Source organism: Mastomys coucha, unplaced genomic scaffold (assembly GCF_008632895.1).
Source record: "Mastomys coucha isolate ucsf_1 unplaced genomic scaffold, UCSF_Mcou_1 pScaffold7, whole genome shotgun sequence".
In the NCBI taxonomy this organism is placed as follows: Eukaryota; Metazoa; Chordata; class Mammalia; order Rodentia; family Muridae; genus Mastomys; species Mastomys coucha.
The window spans coordinates 32,957,663-32,972,729 of record NW_022196913.1 but is presented as its reverse complement, the minus strand read 5'-3'; the positions used below and the strand labels follow the sequence as shown (position 1 = coordinate 32,972,729).

Here is a 15,067-nt window from a genome sequence, read left to right as displayed (position 1 = left end):
TCTCTCTCTCTCTCTCTCTCTCTCTCATGCCTCACTGTGTGGAGAGCCGAGGAAGCCACTCTCTCATAGGATATCAAGACACAGTTTACTGTTTTGTTCTTTGATTCTGAGTAGAGCAGCGGCTGCTTTAATGTAAGATTTTGTACAAGATGTGGTCTTCTTTTTAGAGAATTTTATTATGAATACTTGTTTCCTCCCAACATTCTAAAGGCCTTGTTCTACTGCTCTGCCTCATGCGGTCCTCTGTCACTGATCTGAGAAATGCTTTGGGGAGTGATTTTTGTTGTCTAAATACCAGTGTGTTCTTACACATACCACAGCTTTATGGATATAGCCCACACTGCAGATGTGATCTGAAACTTTGTCCTATGGCACATGGTATATGATGCTATTTCCTTTTCAGATTATACCTGTAGGGGGTCAAATAGTTCAGATTTCCCCTACCACCCCCGAATCTGGGTAGACATCATTATGAAGTATAACAAGAACTGTATGTCTTTACTTTGAAAGTTAAAACAAATGAAAAGTGTTTTTAACAGAATGGGTAGATTAGAGAATTAAATGCAGCTTTCTGGAAAAGAAAAAGTGGTGTTTAATATCTTGTTTGTAAAAAGCGAATCACCTTTGTAATCTAAGAAACCAAACCTTCCAGACTTATGCAGAGTCAGTCTTAATTGTTTGAGTTATCTTGGTGGGGGAGGGCTCTTTTTGTTCAAGGCTTCGTAGTAGGAAGCCTGATCCTTTTATGCCCAGTCCATTTGGCATCCTTCTGTGAGCCAGCATCGGACAGCGCCATGCAACCTTATATGGCATGATTCCCTTTCTTCAAAGAAAAATTAAAATGGGGCAATGAGAAGATTAAGTTTTAATTTCTCTTAAGTAGAGGAACCTGAGAAAACTATAAAGGACTCAACCAAGCTCCGATAGTTCCATGTTTTGTAGCCAAGCAGTTCAAAATAGATCAGTTTATTTCTAAATGTAAAACGATACAGTGCTGGACACACCTGTGAAAGAGCAAGGCTTCTGGAAAGAATGGAAAGGCATTAACCGTGCCTGCGGTCCGTGGTCAGGAAAGGCAGATAGCTGAAGAGATGAAGGCACAGTTAGGCCTAGCCTTGCTAGAGAGCGGAGAGAATTCTAGAACTACCTGTACTTGGTCAGACGCAGCCTGGATCCTGTGTCTCGCTAAGGCAGCTGGTCAAGAGTGGTGTCCTTATTACATCTACCTACATGCCGTCTCTTTAGAGACCTTCATGGTGGTTGTCCATGTGGCGCCACCGTTCTGAGCTCACATGTTTGCCTCTTGCCTCTCTGAGCCAAGGGCCGGTGCGGAGGATGACAGCACCTGTTGCTTGGGAAGTGACTTGGCTTAACTGTTGGGAATCATCAGATATTTCCATTGCTCATGCCTTTGGGTCATGGTCTTGTGGGAGACTTATGTAGTAATAGTTGCTGGGTTCCTTCTCCTATTCCTAATGCAGGAGAGAGAAAAGGTGCAATTTATTGATTACTTTTTGAAAATTAAGTATTTTATTTACATCCCAAATGTTGCCCTCCTCCCAGCTGCCCCTCCCAGAGTTCTTTACCCCTCCCGCTCCTCTTTGCCTCTGAGAGGGTGCTTATTGTTTATTTTTTATTTATTTATTTATTTATTTTTTTACCCTTCCCTTCTCCCTCTTGCTCCAGCCCCCACTCACCTCACTCGCTCTGCCACCCCCGCCCCCTTCCTCATTCTGGCCCCATTTTGTTTATTTCTTAATAAGGCTAATTTTGATAATTTATTGAGTTCCTATGAGTATCTGGCCCATTATTGGATAGTAATCTGGCATTATTTTCATTTCTTTCCAGTTGTCCTCTTTGACATTTTTGTTGGTTGATTCTTTGTTAAACTTGGGTAGGAACTCAGGGCGTCATTCATGCTAGGCAAGAACCCAAACCCTGGACTTCTCTAATTTAATTCTTACACATAGGGATCAGGAGAGAATTTGAGAGGCCATTTTCTCCCATGTAGGTCCTAAGAATCACACTTGGGCTCTCAAGCATCTTGGTTGCTTGCTTCACTGATCCTTTGATTTTTTTTTTTTTTTAAAGTGGGTACAAATCAGAATTGGGTGTTGGCTTTCTTTTTTTCTTTTGCTTATATTAGTGTGAGGTAAACAAGTGTTTCTTGTCCCCATCCCATCTATCATACTGTTAAAGATAGCACTACAGAATTAAAGTCTCCCAGGATCGGCCAGGCTCATGGGTTAGTGGCACATAAAAGTCTTGGCTGCTGATGTGGGGTAGGCCTGCATGGAGATGATGGATCACCTTTTTTTTTTTTTTTCCAGATTCATAGAGGCAGGAAGACAGAATTCAGGCAGTGTGCTGAGATTATATTTACATTTCATGTAAGATCACCCTACCTTACTTGTATGGTTAGGGTAGGCAGAGTAAGTATAAAGATGGAGTAAGAACAACCCTAGGACCCTTAGCTTTTCTTTTACCATACAAGCTTGTCTTGCCTCCCTCCAATTGCAAGTTCCTGTTAACTGTTTCACCTTCAGATTGGACAGGGAGGCTGTCTGTTGTTCTATGGAGTTATAGCCATCTGGTTAGTTTACATGGTGCATCCTGCTTTGATATTTCTCCTCAGCATCTCCCCTTCCGCAGATCTGCTTCTCGGCTAACGTCAGACTCGCCTTTCTCTCCTCATATTTCATTCCTCCAACATCTGTAAAGTGGCCAAGCTCTGAGAGCACACTTAAAAATGGATTGGATCCAGAGGGGGCCTGAGCCGTCTTTTCCTTAATGTGTCGAGTTTTAAATTTACTGGCTTGCAGCAGGAGAGGTGGGAGAGGAGGAGAAGCCGTACCACCTCACCTTCAGGAAAGGAAAGGGCTGCTTTAATTTCCATGGGAGGGTTGCCACTGCAAAGCCGGGTGTCTCCAAGGTGAATTCTGGGCTGGCTCAGTGGCATATACATAAATCAGCTTGAATCTGGAGGCCAGTGACAAGAGTTTGGCTGGAGCCCCGTGACAGCTTTGTGGTGGAGAAAGACTATGTAAATTTCCAGAATTCCCAGGAATGCCAGCCTCAGAAAGAGGATTAGGGGAATCCAAGAGTCTTGACCTTTCCTTGGGACTGAATAATGACTAGAGCCATTATTCACTAACACAGCTTGACTTTGGTACTCGAAATAAAAACACTCCGTTTTTACCATATTCTGATGGGAAATTTATTAAATGTTAAAGTCTAATCTGAAAACAAACCCTAGTTTAAGTAAAACTGTGCAGTGCTGTTGAATAGTGTTTAGAATTTGAGAGCTGAGGGTCTGGGCTGAGTAACTCTGATAGGCGGAGGAATTCCAAGACCCTCCTCCCACCTCCAGACATGTTTAGAATGGTTTATTTGTGGTTGGTTTCCCAGCTTGACCGCCTGTTTAGACTTTGTGGGGGTAAACAGACAGAAAGATAAACTTCCCCTTCAGGTGAGGTTTGTCCCTTTTTAGAGCCAAGCACAAGTCTCTTAAGCCATGACTTTGCCTGTACTGACACTACATACTTTTGGGAAGCCCTACTAGGCGCCCAACCTGCGGTGTATTTTTTGATGCTTTATTGACACATTGCTATTGACAGAATAATAGGTTGGTTGTTTTGTTTTGTTTTTTCTTTAAAGGTCTTGAATGTATGATCCTCTGCTTCTATGCTTTTACCTCAAGAGTACTGGGATTAGGAGTGTGCCCATTACGTTTAATTTATGCAGGGCTGGGAATCAAATCCAGGCTCTCTAGGCAAACCCTCTACCCACTGATCTATAGCTCCAGTCTCCAAATTGGAGACCCTTTGAGAAACTGAATCAGATACATGTGGATTAAGAAATCTACCTAAACAAAATCTAAAGTATTGTGTATTGTGGGGAGCCGCAGCTGCCACCCTACATATATATTGAACACCTGGTCTCTGGCCAGAGCAGAGAGCATTGGGATAAACAAGCCTTAGTTGGAAAAGCTGTGTGCCTCTAGTTTATGATGCAAGCTGGCATGATTTCTCATAGCCTATTATGCTTTGCCACGTAGCTGATGCTGATTGGGACCAGGGAAAGTATTTAACCCACAAGGGCTGGGGGCTGGAGATAGATAGTAAGTATGTAGAGAATAAGAAGTAGTGAGTAAGTATGTAGAATTAGGGCTGGTGATGGGTTATGTAAGATTTAGGAGTAAGTATTTAGAATTGGGGCTGGTAATGGGATAGCAGTAAATAGGAAATAAGAGTAAGAAGAAAGTAGAAAGATGTAACTAATAAGATGTAAGTAGTAAGTAGTAAGATGTAAGCAGTAAAATAGAAGTAATAAGATGTAAGTAGTAATTAGTAAGAAGATAAAAGAAGCTAGCTAGCAAGAGAAGAAGTAAATATGAAGGTTCCTGATTAAACTGCATGGAGAAGGGCTTGGTGTTTGCCTCCTTACTTCTAACTGGATGGGTAAGACGGCCCACAGTGTATGGCTGCAGAGACGGCTCAGTAGGTAAAGGCCACTTTTCTGCTTACCCTAAAGACCCGAGTCTCATCCCCAGAACACACATGGTGGAAAGAGGGAACTACTTCCCACAGGTTGATATAACTTCCACATGTATGTCGTGGCATGCGTGTAAAACAATTAAGTAAATACATGTAGCAAAAAGTATGTACTGAATGAAATATCACATTGCTGCGATGTGTCCAGCCTTGCTTCAAATAGATAAATCTCTCGTCAGGAAGAGAAAAGGTGGGTTTAGCTTTAGTTCTTAGAGAGTGTTTGATGAAATAAACAAACTGAAGTAAGATGGTCTGGACAGAACGAATGCAGTTTTAGGAACCTGGTATTAGTAGATTTAAACAGTACAAATGATGTGGAGCCTTTCACTTGGGTACCTTGCGTAACCCTCCATCCCCACTACCCTAGGCGGGGTTGGTGAATCTGTCCCTAACCTTTCTCTGTATTTCTAGTCTTCTGTGTAGATGTTGTCATTATCCCTGTGTGCATGACATCATTTATAACTAGACACTACCAAATCAGAGATTCTGTTCAGATGGTGAAGGACATGTAACCTACGTTCCTTGACAGAGTTAAGCGCTCTCTGCATGTGCTCATAGAGCAGGGGGCATGAAGGGGAATGCCCAGTGGGATGCTACCCAACACTGGAAAGACTTGTTTGTCCAGAGAGAAAGTTTATTTCTCGTATAGGTCAGTCTAGGGTACAGAATTGGATAGACGTACAAATGCATATGTGAGAGCGCAGCTCAGCTGTGGGAATTCTCACAACGGAAACATTCAACGAAGTAGGTTTGTTATTTTTGTTTTTTAATAGTGAGATTTTTATCCCAAAATCATTAGAGAAGTTGGGTATAGCTTTTTCCAGCTGACCAATGGGGTGGCAGGTTTGGACCATGCGCACCGCGAAGTTCTTTTCAGCAATGAATATCTTCATCATTTGAGTTTGTGCTTCAGGAAAAAAAGGCAAGTAGAAAGTATGAATGCTGTCTATGAAGAGACACTTAAAATATGGAGAGTGGGGCTAGAGAGATGGCTCAGAGGTTAAGAGCACTGGTTGCTCTTCCAGAAGACCTGGGTTCAATTCCCACCAACCACATGACATCTCACAACTGTCTATAATAAGTCCAGTTCTAGAGGTTCTCATACCCTTACACAGACCTAAATGCAGGCAAAACACCAATGCACATGAAATAAAATAAATGAAAAAAATATAGAAGAATAACGGGAAGAGGAGACCCTTGTGTATGTATCAAGAATGTGCTGGGTTTGGGCTAGAGAGATAGCTCAGGAGGGAAGAGCCCTGAATGCTTTTTCCAACTGCCTAGTTGGCCAGCATGGTAGGTCACAACCTTCTGTACCTTGTTTCAGTGGTAATTTGATGTTCTCTTCTGGCCTCTGTGAGTTTTAGGCCAGCCTTATCTAAGCCAGCCGAATGAATGAGTGAGTGAATGAATGAATGAATGAATGAATGGGGCTGGAGAGATGGATAAGTGATAAAAAGTGGTTGTTTTTTTTCTCCCAGAGAACTAGAGTTCAGTTCCAGCACTTCTACCTCTATTAAGTGACTCACAAATTTCTGCAATGTGGGCTCCATGGCATCTGAAAACCTCTTGTGGCCTCCTCAGGCAACCCTACCTCCACCACACACAGACAGACAGGAGTGAGCACATAAATAAAAATAAATTACATCTCCTTTTTTTTTTTTTGTAAAGGAATGTATGGAGGAGGCAGGAGAGATTGCTCAGATAGTAAAGTGTTTGCCTGGCAAGTATGAAGGCATGAGTTCAAATCCTCAGTACCCATGTAAAAGTCAGGCATGGTAGCACTTGCGTATAATTCCAGCACTCTGGAGGCAGAGACCTGAAGAGCCACTGGATTCACTGGTAAGCCAGCATAGCCAAATTTATATGCTCCTGGCTCAGTGTGAGACTTTATCTCAAAAAGTAAGATGGAAAAAGATGGAAGAAGAGATCCCTCCTCTGGTCTGCACATCTATACATAAACATAGGCACCCATGTATATATGTTCACACTTCCGCAAAACACGTATGCATATTGAGGATTGAGAACAATGAGACCATTGCAAAGAGACTTTTCTCTGATAGGGTCTAGAGAACCTTCTTGCTTTCCATGCTGGGAAAGGGTAGGGTGGGCCAATGTTCGTGGGCATGTGTTTTGTTTTGTTTCTCCTGCCAGAAGAAGCAGGAACGGGAGGATCGTGGCATGGTGACCATGTGTGGAGATGGTTATTCACCTTCACCGATAGAAGGGTAGGCAGCAATGGAAGCAGAAAAAGCACAAACCCAGAATGTGACAGAATAGCCAATAGAGTGCCTCCGTAGTCATGTCTTGAAATAGAATTCTCCAAATTATTAATTGAAAGTTATATGCTTAATGTGTTAGATCAGTGGTCTAGAATTAGTAATTTTACATCTCGATCTATCACTCAAGCTGACCAGTGACCTGAGACAAGTTATTAACATTCCTTATATTCCAATTTTCTCACCATATTATCCCAGCATGGAAGAATGTTTACAAAATGCACCAAGTTCCAGGGGGGAAAATGCCTTATTACAACAATGCCATGCTGTACGTATTCTTGGGATAACGGGTTTCAATTATATCACCTATGCCATTTAGAATTTCTCAGCTTAAGGACATTTTTGACCGAGCAGTATTCTGAATGGCTTTCTTGGGATATGGTCTTTGAAAGTGTGGCAACTCTTTCAAATATCAGTTTAATATCGGTCCACCAAGGGAGTGTAAAAAGTGTATACTATTCAGGGATATCATTCCTGTTTCCTAGCTCAATATGATATCTGGAATATATTGACGATGCTGTGGCCTCACCTATTTATAAAGGGCTGGAACGGTTTAGATGGGCACCATCCCGGGGCCAGTGATGCGTTTTTCTGTGGAGTCCTCTGAACAGGCTTTTCTGAAAAGAATACATTAGGTCTGTCAGAATGATTCTTTTCAGGGGATGACGCTTTGCAGAGGCACTTTGATGAGGGAGAATGGATTAGCCTGCAAGGCTTTTCTGATCTTCAGGAAGAGAGAAAATTTCAAACATTCTTCTGCCATTTGAATGTCCCTGTAAGAAACCTTCAGATATTTTCTAAACTACAATAATCATGAGCCTCTTGCATTTTAAAATACAGAGATAGACGTATCTTAGAGTAAAACTAACTTCTTACATCTTCATTTATCAATAGGAAGGCTGCACTGAACCCCAGTTTAGTTCCTATTTTGTGGTTAACATTCTTTGCACTTGAACAATGTCCTGCAAGAAATAATGTATGTGGCCCAGTTATTCCAGGACATAATCGTGCACACACATATGCATATGCGTGCGCACACACACACATGCACACACATATACATGTTGGTAGCACATGGTTCAGATATTTATTGATCTGTGTTTAACTGTCTTCAATAAGAGGACATGCTATTTCAAGGTTGGGGGGGTACACCACCAAAAAAATAAAAACAGCACTAAATGAACTGGAATCATGGAAGGCATTCCTCAAAAGACCTGGGCTCACTGGCTTAGAAATCCGCTTTCTGCTTTCACCACAGACAGTGTCAGAGTGTGAAAGGAACCCCCTTTGATTTATGGTGGCTTATAATACATGTCGCTCTTTGTACCCAGAGCCACAGACCTGCTGTTTTATAGGGCATGAGCCTTTCTGGTGGTCAACATTTTAAAAGCCAACAGTAATCTTTCTGAGAAGCTCCTTAAAAGATGAAATCCAGTCTCATGGCTTGGGCTTGTACAATGTCTCACAGAGGGGCACATGTTGACAGGCCCTCATAAATGTCTTTGTTGTTGCTGCTGCTGAGTGGAGGATGGAAGGGTGAGAATTGCCCTGGGGAGCAGAGTTGCCAATGATAGATAGGAGGAGAGCTACTGGATCTAGAGGGGGAAGATAGATGGGTGGACATATTCTGCCAGATGCTACTGCTGTGCATTAAGAAAAAGGAAAAATGGCTGACATCGTCTGCCCTTTGTGTCCTGGCCCTCTGCTAGGAGACATTCAGGTGTCTGAGATATTCACTGAGATGAGAGTGCATTTGTGGTCTTATTCTCTGAGCCTGCTTGATCTCTCCCTCACCCCTTTTCGTTCCCCTTCCTCCTTGGCTCCCTCTCTTCCTTCCTCAGCCTGTTTCTTGTATACAGTCCCCAGTCTCCCTCCTCTCCTTCCTGTAACTGAAAACCGTTGGAGGAGGTGGGATTACTTCAACACTCACACAGGAGCCAAGCTGAAGCTTACCTAGAGAGGGGAAGGAAGGGCACATTTGTTTTTTGAGACAAGGCCCCGTGTACCTCAGACTGGCAAACTCTGCTGTGTGGATGAAGATGATTTTGGATTCAATCCTCCTGCCTCTACCTCCTGGGGGCTGGGGATTATAGCTGTGTACTACCAGGCCTGGCTACAAAAAATATTTTTTAATGTTCGTATGCATTATCGTATAAAGATAATGGGCTATCTTTTAAATAGAGCATTCTATCTGTAGAATCTATGCAACCTTTACTGGTCTTGACGTTCATTATTAGTACTAATTATACTGTATTTACTTAATGTCTTCTTGCTGAGAAGAAAAAATGTCTCAGTTTGGAGAAAAGCTGAGAATAGAATCCTGAAAGGAAATGAAAGAATTTTTATTCTGGAACCAAATGTATGTACCTGTGGCCTGAGGATACATATTCAGGTTACCCCCCAATTCCATGTTCTGGTGTGGCAGGAGTTTTATGAGGGTTCTGTAGTAATAGACCAAAGAAAGTCATAAACCAAGACACTTTTCATTTATGTTGGAAAGGTATATTGGGTTAAGTAGCTTATAGTAAAGGGAGACTTTACTCAGGGGAGATTCAACACAGAGCAGCTATTGCAAGGGGCTAAAAGCCCTCAACATAATCCAGACAGTTTGTAGTTAGAACCTGCCGCATTGCACCTTCTGCACATTGGCTGAAATTCTAAGCAGTTAATCAACCTTATAGAAAGTTCAGTGGAAGAAGTGACTTCTGAGGTTAGAGGGTGGAGTTCCCATGATGCATTAGTGGCTTTAGAGGAGAAAGAGGAGGGCCTCCAGCTATCAGCCTGCTCTGTGGTGTTGTGCCGGGCTCTTTGCCCTGTCTCATGCAGCTAGGCTGCGAGGCTCTTACCAGCTGCTACTCTGTGCTCCTGCAATTTCTAACCTTCACAGTTGTGAGTCAAAAAAAAACCCCTTCTTTTCTTATATTTTCTCTAAAACGTGGTATTCAGTCATAGCAACAGAAAACAGTAGGAGACTGTATTTGCAAGATGTTTTTTTCTGTTTGCTACCTACATAAAAATCTGTTTAGTAAGAACTTTTTAGTCTTCCTGTTGACCATCATGTCTGCTCTGCACAGATCTTCCAGCGGTAAGGATTCTGACCTGGATTTCACTTCCACGTCCAGTGCAGTTTTTCTTAGGGTAATTTTAACTTTGTCTTAAACTCTGTGTGGCTGGAGTACCCTTATGGCCACAAGTAGAAGGTGTATGTTACCTGATAGCTTCAGCTCTTATATGTAGGTGACAGCCTTCATTCAGTTCTAGGCCCGTTTGTCCCCAAGCAGCGTCTTTACCTTCATGTTTGAAGGTTCAGTCATTCCTTGCTTTGATGTGATTCCTATACTTCCATACTCTTGCCTACACTGCTAAGTGTGCCGGCTGCAAAGATGGCTCAGAAAACACCCCTCTCGCTCTTGGGTCTGGTCCTGAGTGACCTCAGCTAGCAGAACAGAAGCCAAGAACAACGTGGTGCAGATTGCTTTCTGTGTCCAGAGTTCCAACCAAGTGTAGACAGTGAATTATGTCTGCCCTGGCCGTATGTGGGTTGATTTTTCTGCTGTCATCTGTAAACAATAGAGAACATCAGCTATTTACATAGGGCTTATGCTATGTTTAGGACTCTTCGTGACCCAGACATGATTTAAGGGATATGGGAAGATGGCAGTGGTGGTTAAAAACAGGGACTGGAACTTTTCCTGCAAAAGGTGCTGGCACCAGTCCCTCATGGCTAATGAAGGGCAACTGTCCTGTTGTTTGGGGGTAGACAAGACATTGTCCTTAGGGTCTAAATGAGAGAGAAGTACATCAATAAGTTTCTGATAGGAGAAGTGCATATCAGTTACTTTTTGAGTAATTTTACTAACTACTAATTACCTATTTATATTAGTTACTGTTCTAGATCTCAAGAATGCACAGGTAGAGCAAATGTAATTCCTATACTAAGGAGATGGTGCTTTGAGACAAAGAGCCTGAAGAATAATGGTAATAAGATAAAATTTCATGTCATAATGTGGAATGTGGAGGCAGGGGAGTACCTCGAGCACTTTTTTCGGTGGGGTGGCCACCCACAGGTGAGCTCTGAAGGAGGGATGCGTGGACCATTCTTTTCTTCATCTAGAAGGAGTCTGTGCTACAGAGAAGTCCCATGATTTCCTCAAATACTCATGGTGTAGCTTGATATAGAAAAAAGGCTAGACATTATTAGAGAAAAGAGCCCTGCAGCCTCCCACACCACATGGGACACATTTTACAAACTCGGTGATTTCTTGAGCCCTTTGTATGCCTATCATAATACTGACAAATTGGGCAGTAAATGATCAACAAGCGCCCCATAATAAGGTAGAACAATTACAACAGTTTGTGATAATGAAAGCTATGTGATTGGAATGTTTTTTTTTTTTTTTTGAAGGACTCTAAACATAATATATTCAGACTGCTGGTGACTTAGATGGCGAGTAATGAGAATACTGCTGTGGCTGTTCATCTTAGGGGCCTTGCTGTGAGTGAGTCAGCCTTCCATAGCTTCTCTCTGGCTCCAGCTAGCATCCAGCACATTCATCTTCTATTGACATACTACCCAGATCATGTTTTTTTAGTGACATTCCAAGAGGTGTGGAGAAAGATAGGTGTTCCATGTGATTGTATGTATGGTGTATGAGATTGTGACATGTACATGTGTGTAGATGCACACCTTTGTGTGTGTATTACATGCACATTATGTGTGCATAGAACCAGAGTGCCATGTTAGTTGTCTTAGTCAGCCATATTGCATCATAGGTTTTGGAGACATGGTCTCTCAGAGAACATGGATGGAGTTCATTAGTTCACCTACTCTGGCTGGCCGGTAGCTTCAGAGATTCACTGGACTGTTTCCTTAGGGGTAGGACTGCAAGTGTGCACTACCACACTCAGCCTTTTACATGGGTCCTGGGGATTTAAACTTTGGGTTCTTCTGCTTGTGTGGCAGACATTTTGCCAACTTAGCCATCTCCTCAGCCCTGAGATGATATTTTGTTTTGGACTGGGAATAGCGAATTGGCAGAATGTTTCCCGAAGCTGTACCTATCAGTCTTGTGGCCTAATAGGGAGACATCCTTGGAAATAATTCTGATGCTCCGGGTCCTCGTTTGAAGTCCGTCCCCATCTGACCCCTGTGTGACATGCCTGAGACTTAGAGAGCAGAGGGAATAGATAGGTCCCCGCAATTCAGAGCCCTTTGACTCCAAGTGTCTACCAACCGCTTTGAAATCTGCTGTTCTCTAATTCAGCTGGAACATGGGGGTGTTCATGCTGGTGCTGCACTTTGCTGAATAAATGTGGGGACAGATGGAAGTGGCAGACTGGAGGAGAAGAGCAAGAGTTGACATGGAGCTGGGGTGACAGGCTTGTGATTGGCATGAGGTATTGCCACTCAGGCCCACCTGTGGCATGAATAGGCTTCACAAGGTGAAGGCAAGCCTCCACTTCTATGAAGGGGCTTCAGACACAATTGGACTTTAAGTGACTAAAGAAATCCCGGGCTTGAAAAGGAATATTATTTCAAATTCTTTCGCATGATAGGTTTTCCTGATCTGTTTTTTAATTCAAAATTAAGTGAAATGATTATCTGTCTGTCTCTCTGTCTGGTATGTAGAGCATGAGGGATGTATGTAGTAGGCCAGGATTTTTATCACCTGGGGTTTGAATTGCTGATGACATCTTGATCATTTAGCTGGTTGCCAATTGGTCTGCCTTTGTCTTGTCTAATTGTTCATGTATCCATCCATCTATCTATTCATCGCATCCATCCCCTGCACTGGGATTATTTAAAGGATCGTATTACATAAAAATCCCAGGATATTTTACAATGTGTACTTTCAGCGTTAGATATTAAGAAAAGTTTTAGCTAGGTCTTTGCTCTTTGAGTCAACTGACATCTGTCAACAATGTCAGTTAATCAGCAGCCTGAGTTCACCTAACATTTACCATAGTGAACGTTGTTCACTTTCTTATCTGCATTATCAGATGAGAAACTGAGGCAGGAAATTGGCTCTTCTCAAAAGTAGTCAGTAGAGAGATCAGTAGGTCATTTCTGGGAAATAAAAGACCATTATGTGGCTGGGAGATGGCTCAGTTGGTAAAGTCCCAGCATCCATGTAAAATGCTGGGATGGGGATGGGACCTAGAGGCAGGAGGAACTCCGTGGCCTTCTAGCCTGTCGTACTTGTCAATTCCTAGTCCAGTAAGAGGGTCTCATGTCAAAAATAAGGTGGACAGCTCCTTCAGAATGACATCTGAGGCAGGGCATATGTGTACCCATACTCTCATGGACACACAAACACACACACACACACACACACACACACACACACACACCCCATCAGTAAACTGGCTCAAGCAAGTACAGGTGACCTTTACTTAAACTGTAGGGACTTGTGGGTGTGGTGTTGGATCATGGGTGCCCAAATGGCCACAGTAGGGACTGGGCAGGGGGAGGCAGCTTGGGGTAGTTAGAAAGGCTCCTTCTCCACGTTTCATTTGGTCTAAATGGAGAGTTTGTGCAGAGACACGAGCAGCGCAGCGAAGTCGATGTGAGCATGTGTAGACTCTAAGTCTTCCTTAAGATTCTGACGCGCTCTGTCTGCTCCTAGCTCTCCGTGTGGTGCCATGCTGGCTTCACTCTCCCAGGCATGCCTCCATCAGTGAACCCACTGAACAGTTCATCTGAGGGCCTCAGGACCCCCTGCTCATCCCTCCGCCACTCCGATATTTACCAGGGTTAAAAGCCTCTGTTCCTTTCTCAGGATTTGAAAAAGGAAACTCGTCCGTCTTCCTCCTTCTGCCATTTCCTAGATTTTAACCTGTTTTCCTGTGATTTAAAAACAACTTCTGTCCAATAAATGGATCAGTAGATTTCTGTGGGCTTTGCTAGTGAAAACGATAGCATAATATTTAGATTAAAACAGTCTGATAGCCACACTTGAAAAGCACATCCTGGTTACTTGATGAATTCCTCTCTTTCCTTTTTATTCCTGGTATCCTGGGGTGGCCTACTGGAGGAAAAAAATTACTATTTGATTCTCCCTGGGTGGTCAGGGAGGTCTTGTAAAGACTCTTGTTTGTTTTGTGTGAGCCTTCAAAGACATGCACGCTTTCCTCCATAAAGATGTACTAAGAAAATAGGGATTTTTTTTTTTTGAAGTTGCTATGTATAAAGGGAGATTCGGAGCAACCATCTTCCTTTAGAACTGCAAGCTAATGTGATTAGAGGGGCTCCTTTCACCAGGAGCCTTTGTTGTTTCTGTCTGTGGTCATTACCACTAGGCTTGTGGGGGAGGTTTATGCTTAAAAAAAAACCATCTCCACCTGCTTCCCCCCCAATTAACCACATACTTTAATATCAAAAACTAAGTTTATTATGTCCAGCTGGACTTTGGGGGAGAAAACAGAAAGAACAGTGGGTGTGGAGGATGTGTCTTGAGTGTGCACTGTATTCGTATGCGTGTGTATTTACCTATATGTTTTAGATGTGTGCCTGTGCGGCTGTGTGTGTGCATGCATACATGTGTGACCATTCAGTTGAATGCCTGTGTATATGTATAGTCCAGTACTCTGAGATGTGTTTAGGGCAGCACATTACAGGCCAAGTCTCCTGCACGTCCCAATTAGCGAAGCCCTCCTGCTGTGGTGAGGGAGAAGAGTCTGAATTTGCGCTAGGGCCAGCTAAGTACAGGATGCTTTTTCATGCAGTCTCTGCAGCTCTATCTCATTAGCACCCCAAGGTCAATGGGAAGTTGGGAAGCTGCTACCACGTGCACAGTTGGTATTTTCTGCTGTGTGTAGCGGTAGCAACCATTTTATTTACCCAAGCTTCTTTTTTTCTGCATCTCAGGATATTAATTGTACTTAATCGAGGAGGCTGATAATGCTGAATTATTTTAAGCCTGGAGGGAGCCAGAGCAGGTGTGCCCTGGTTAGGACTGCTGATCTACCAAGTAGTTTTCTTGCTACCTGATTCACAGGACAAATGTGCTTTGCCAAGTATGTATAGCCCAGTAAAGAGAGGAAAGGGACCTTGAGCCCCCAAGATCTTGACGGTTGCTTTCTGAAGTGTGTTCACCTACTGAAGATGCACCCCCGTCCCAGCCCAGGAGGAATACTGTACATTTCTAATCCTTAGACAATAATGAAAAGGAAGTCACCCTGAAATAGTGGAGTCTGCCCTGTCAAGAACTTTTTACTTGGAATTAGATTTTTAGA

At 43.0% G+C, this 15,067-nt stretch overlaps 1 protein-coding gene across 13 annotated transcripts in view; it reads left to right on the top strand.

Moving 5' to 3' along the window:
• The window catches only part of LOC116082704 (protein TMA23-like), a 414,563-nt gene that overhangs the window by 91,647 nt on the left and 307,849 nt on the right, over window positions 1-15,067 (top strand). Inside the window, exon 1 of one of the 13 annotated variants that reach the window (XM_031359598.1) lies at window positions 4,405-4,503. The exons of the other annotated variants lie outside the window; for them this stretch is intronic. The gene's annotated coding sequence lies outside the window, so the exon portion shown is untranslated. Of the gene's footprint in view, window positions 1-4,404; window positions 4,504-15,067 lie in introns of those variants that run through there. 13 annotated transcript variants of the gene reach the window in all.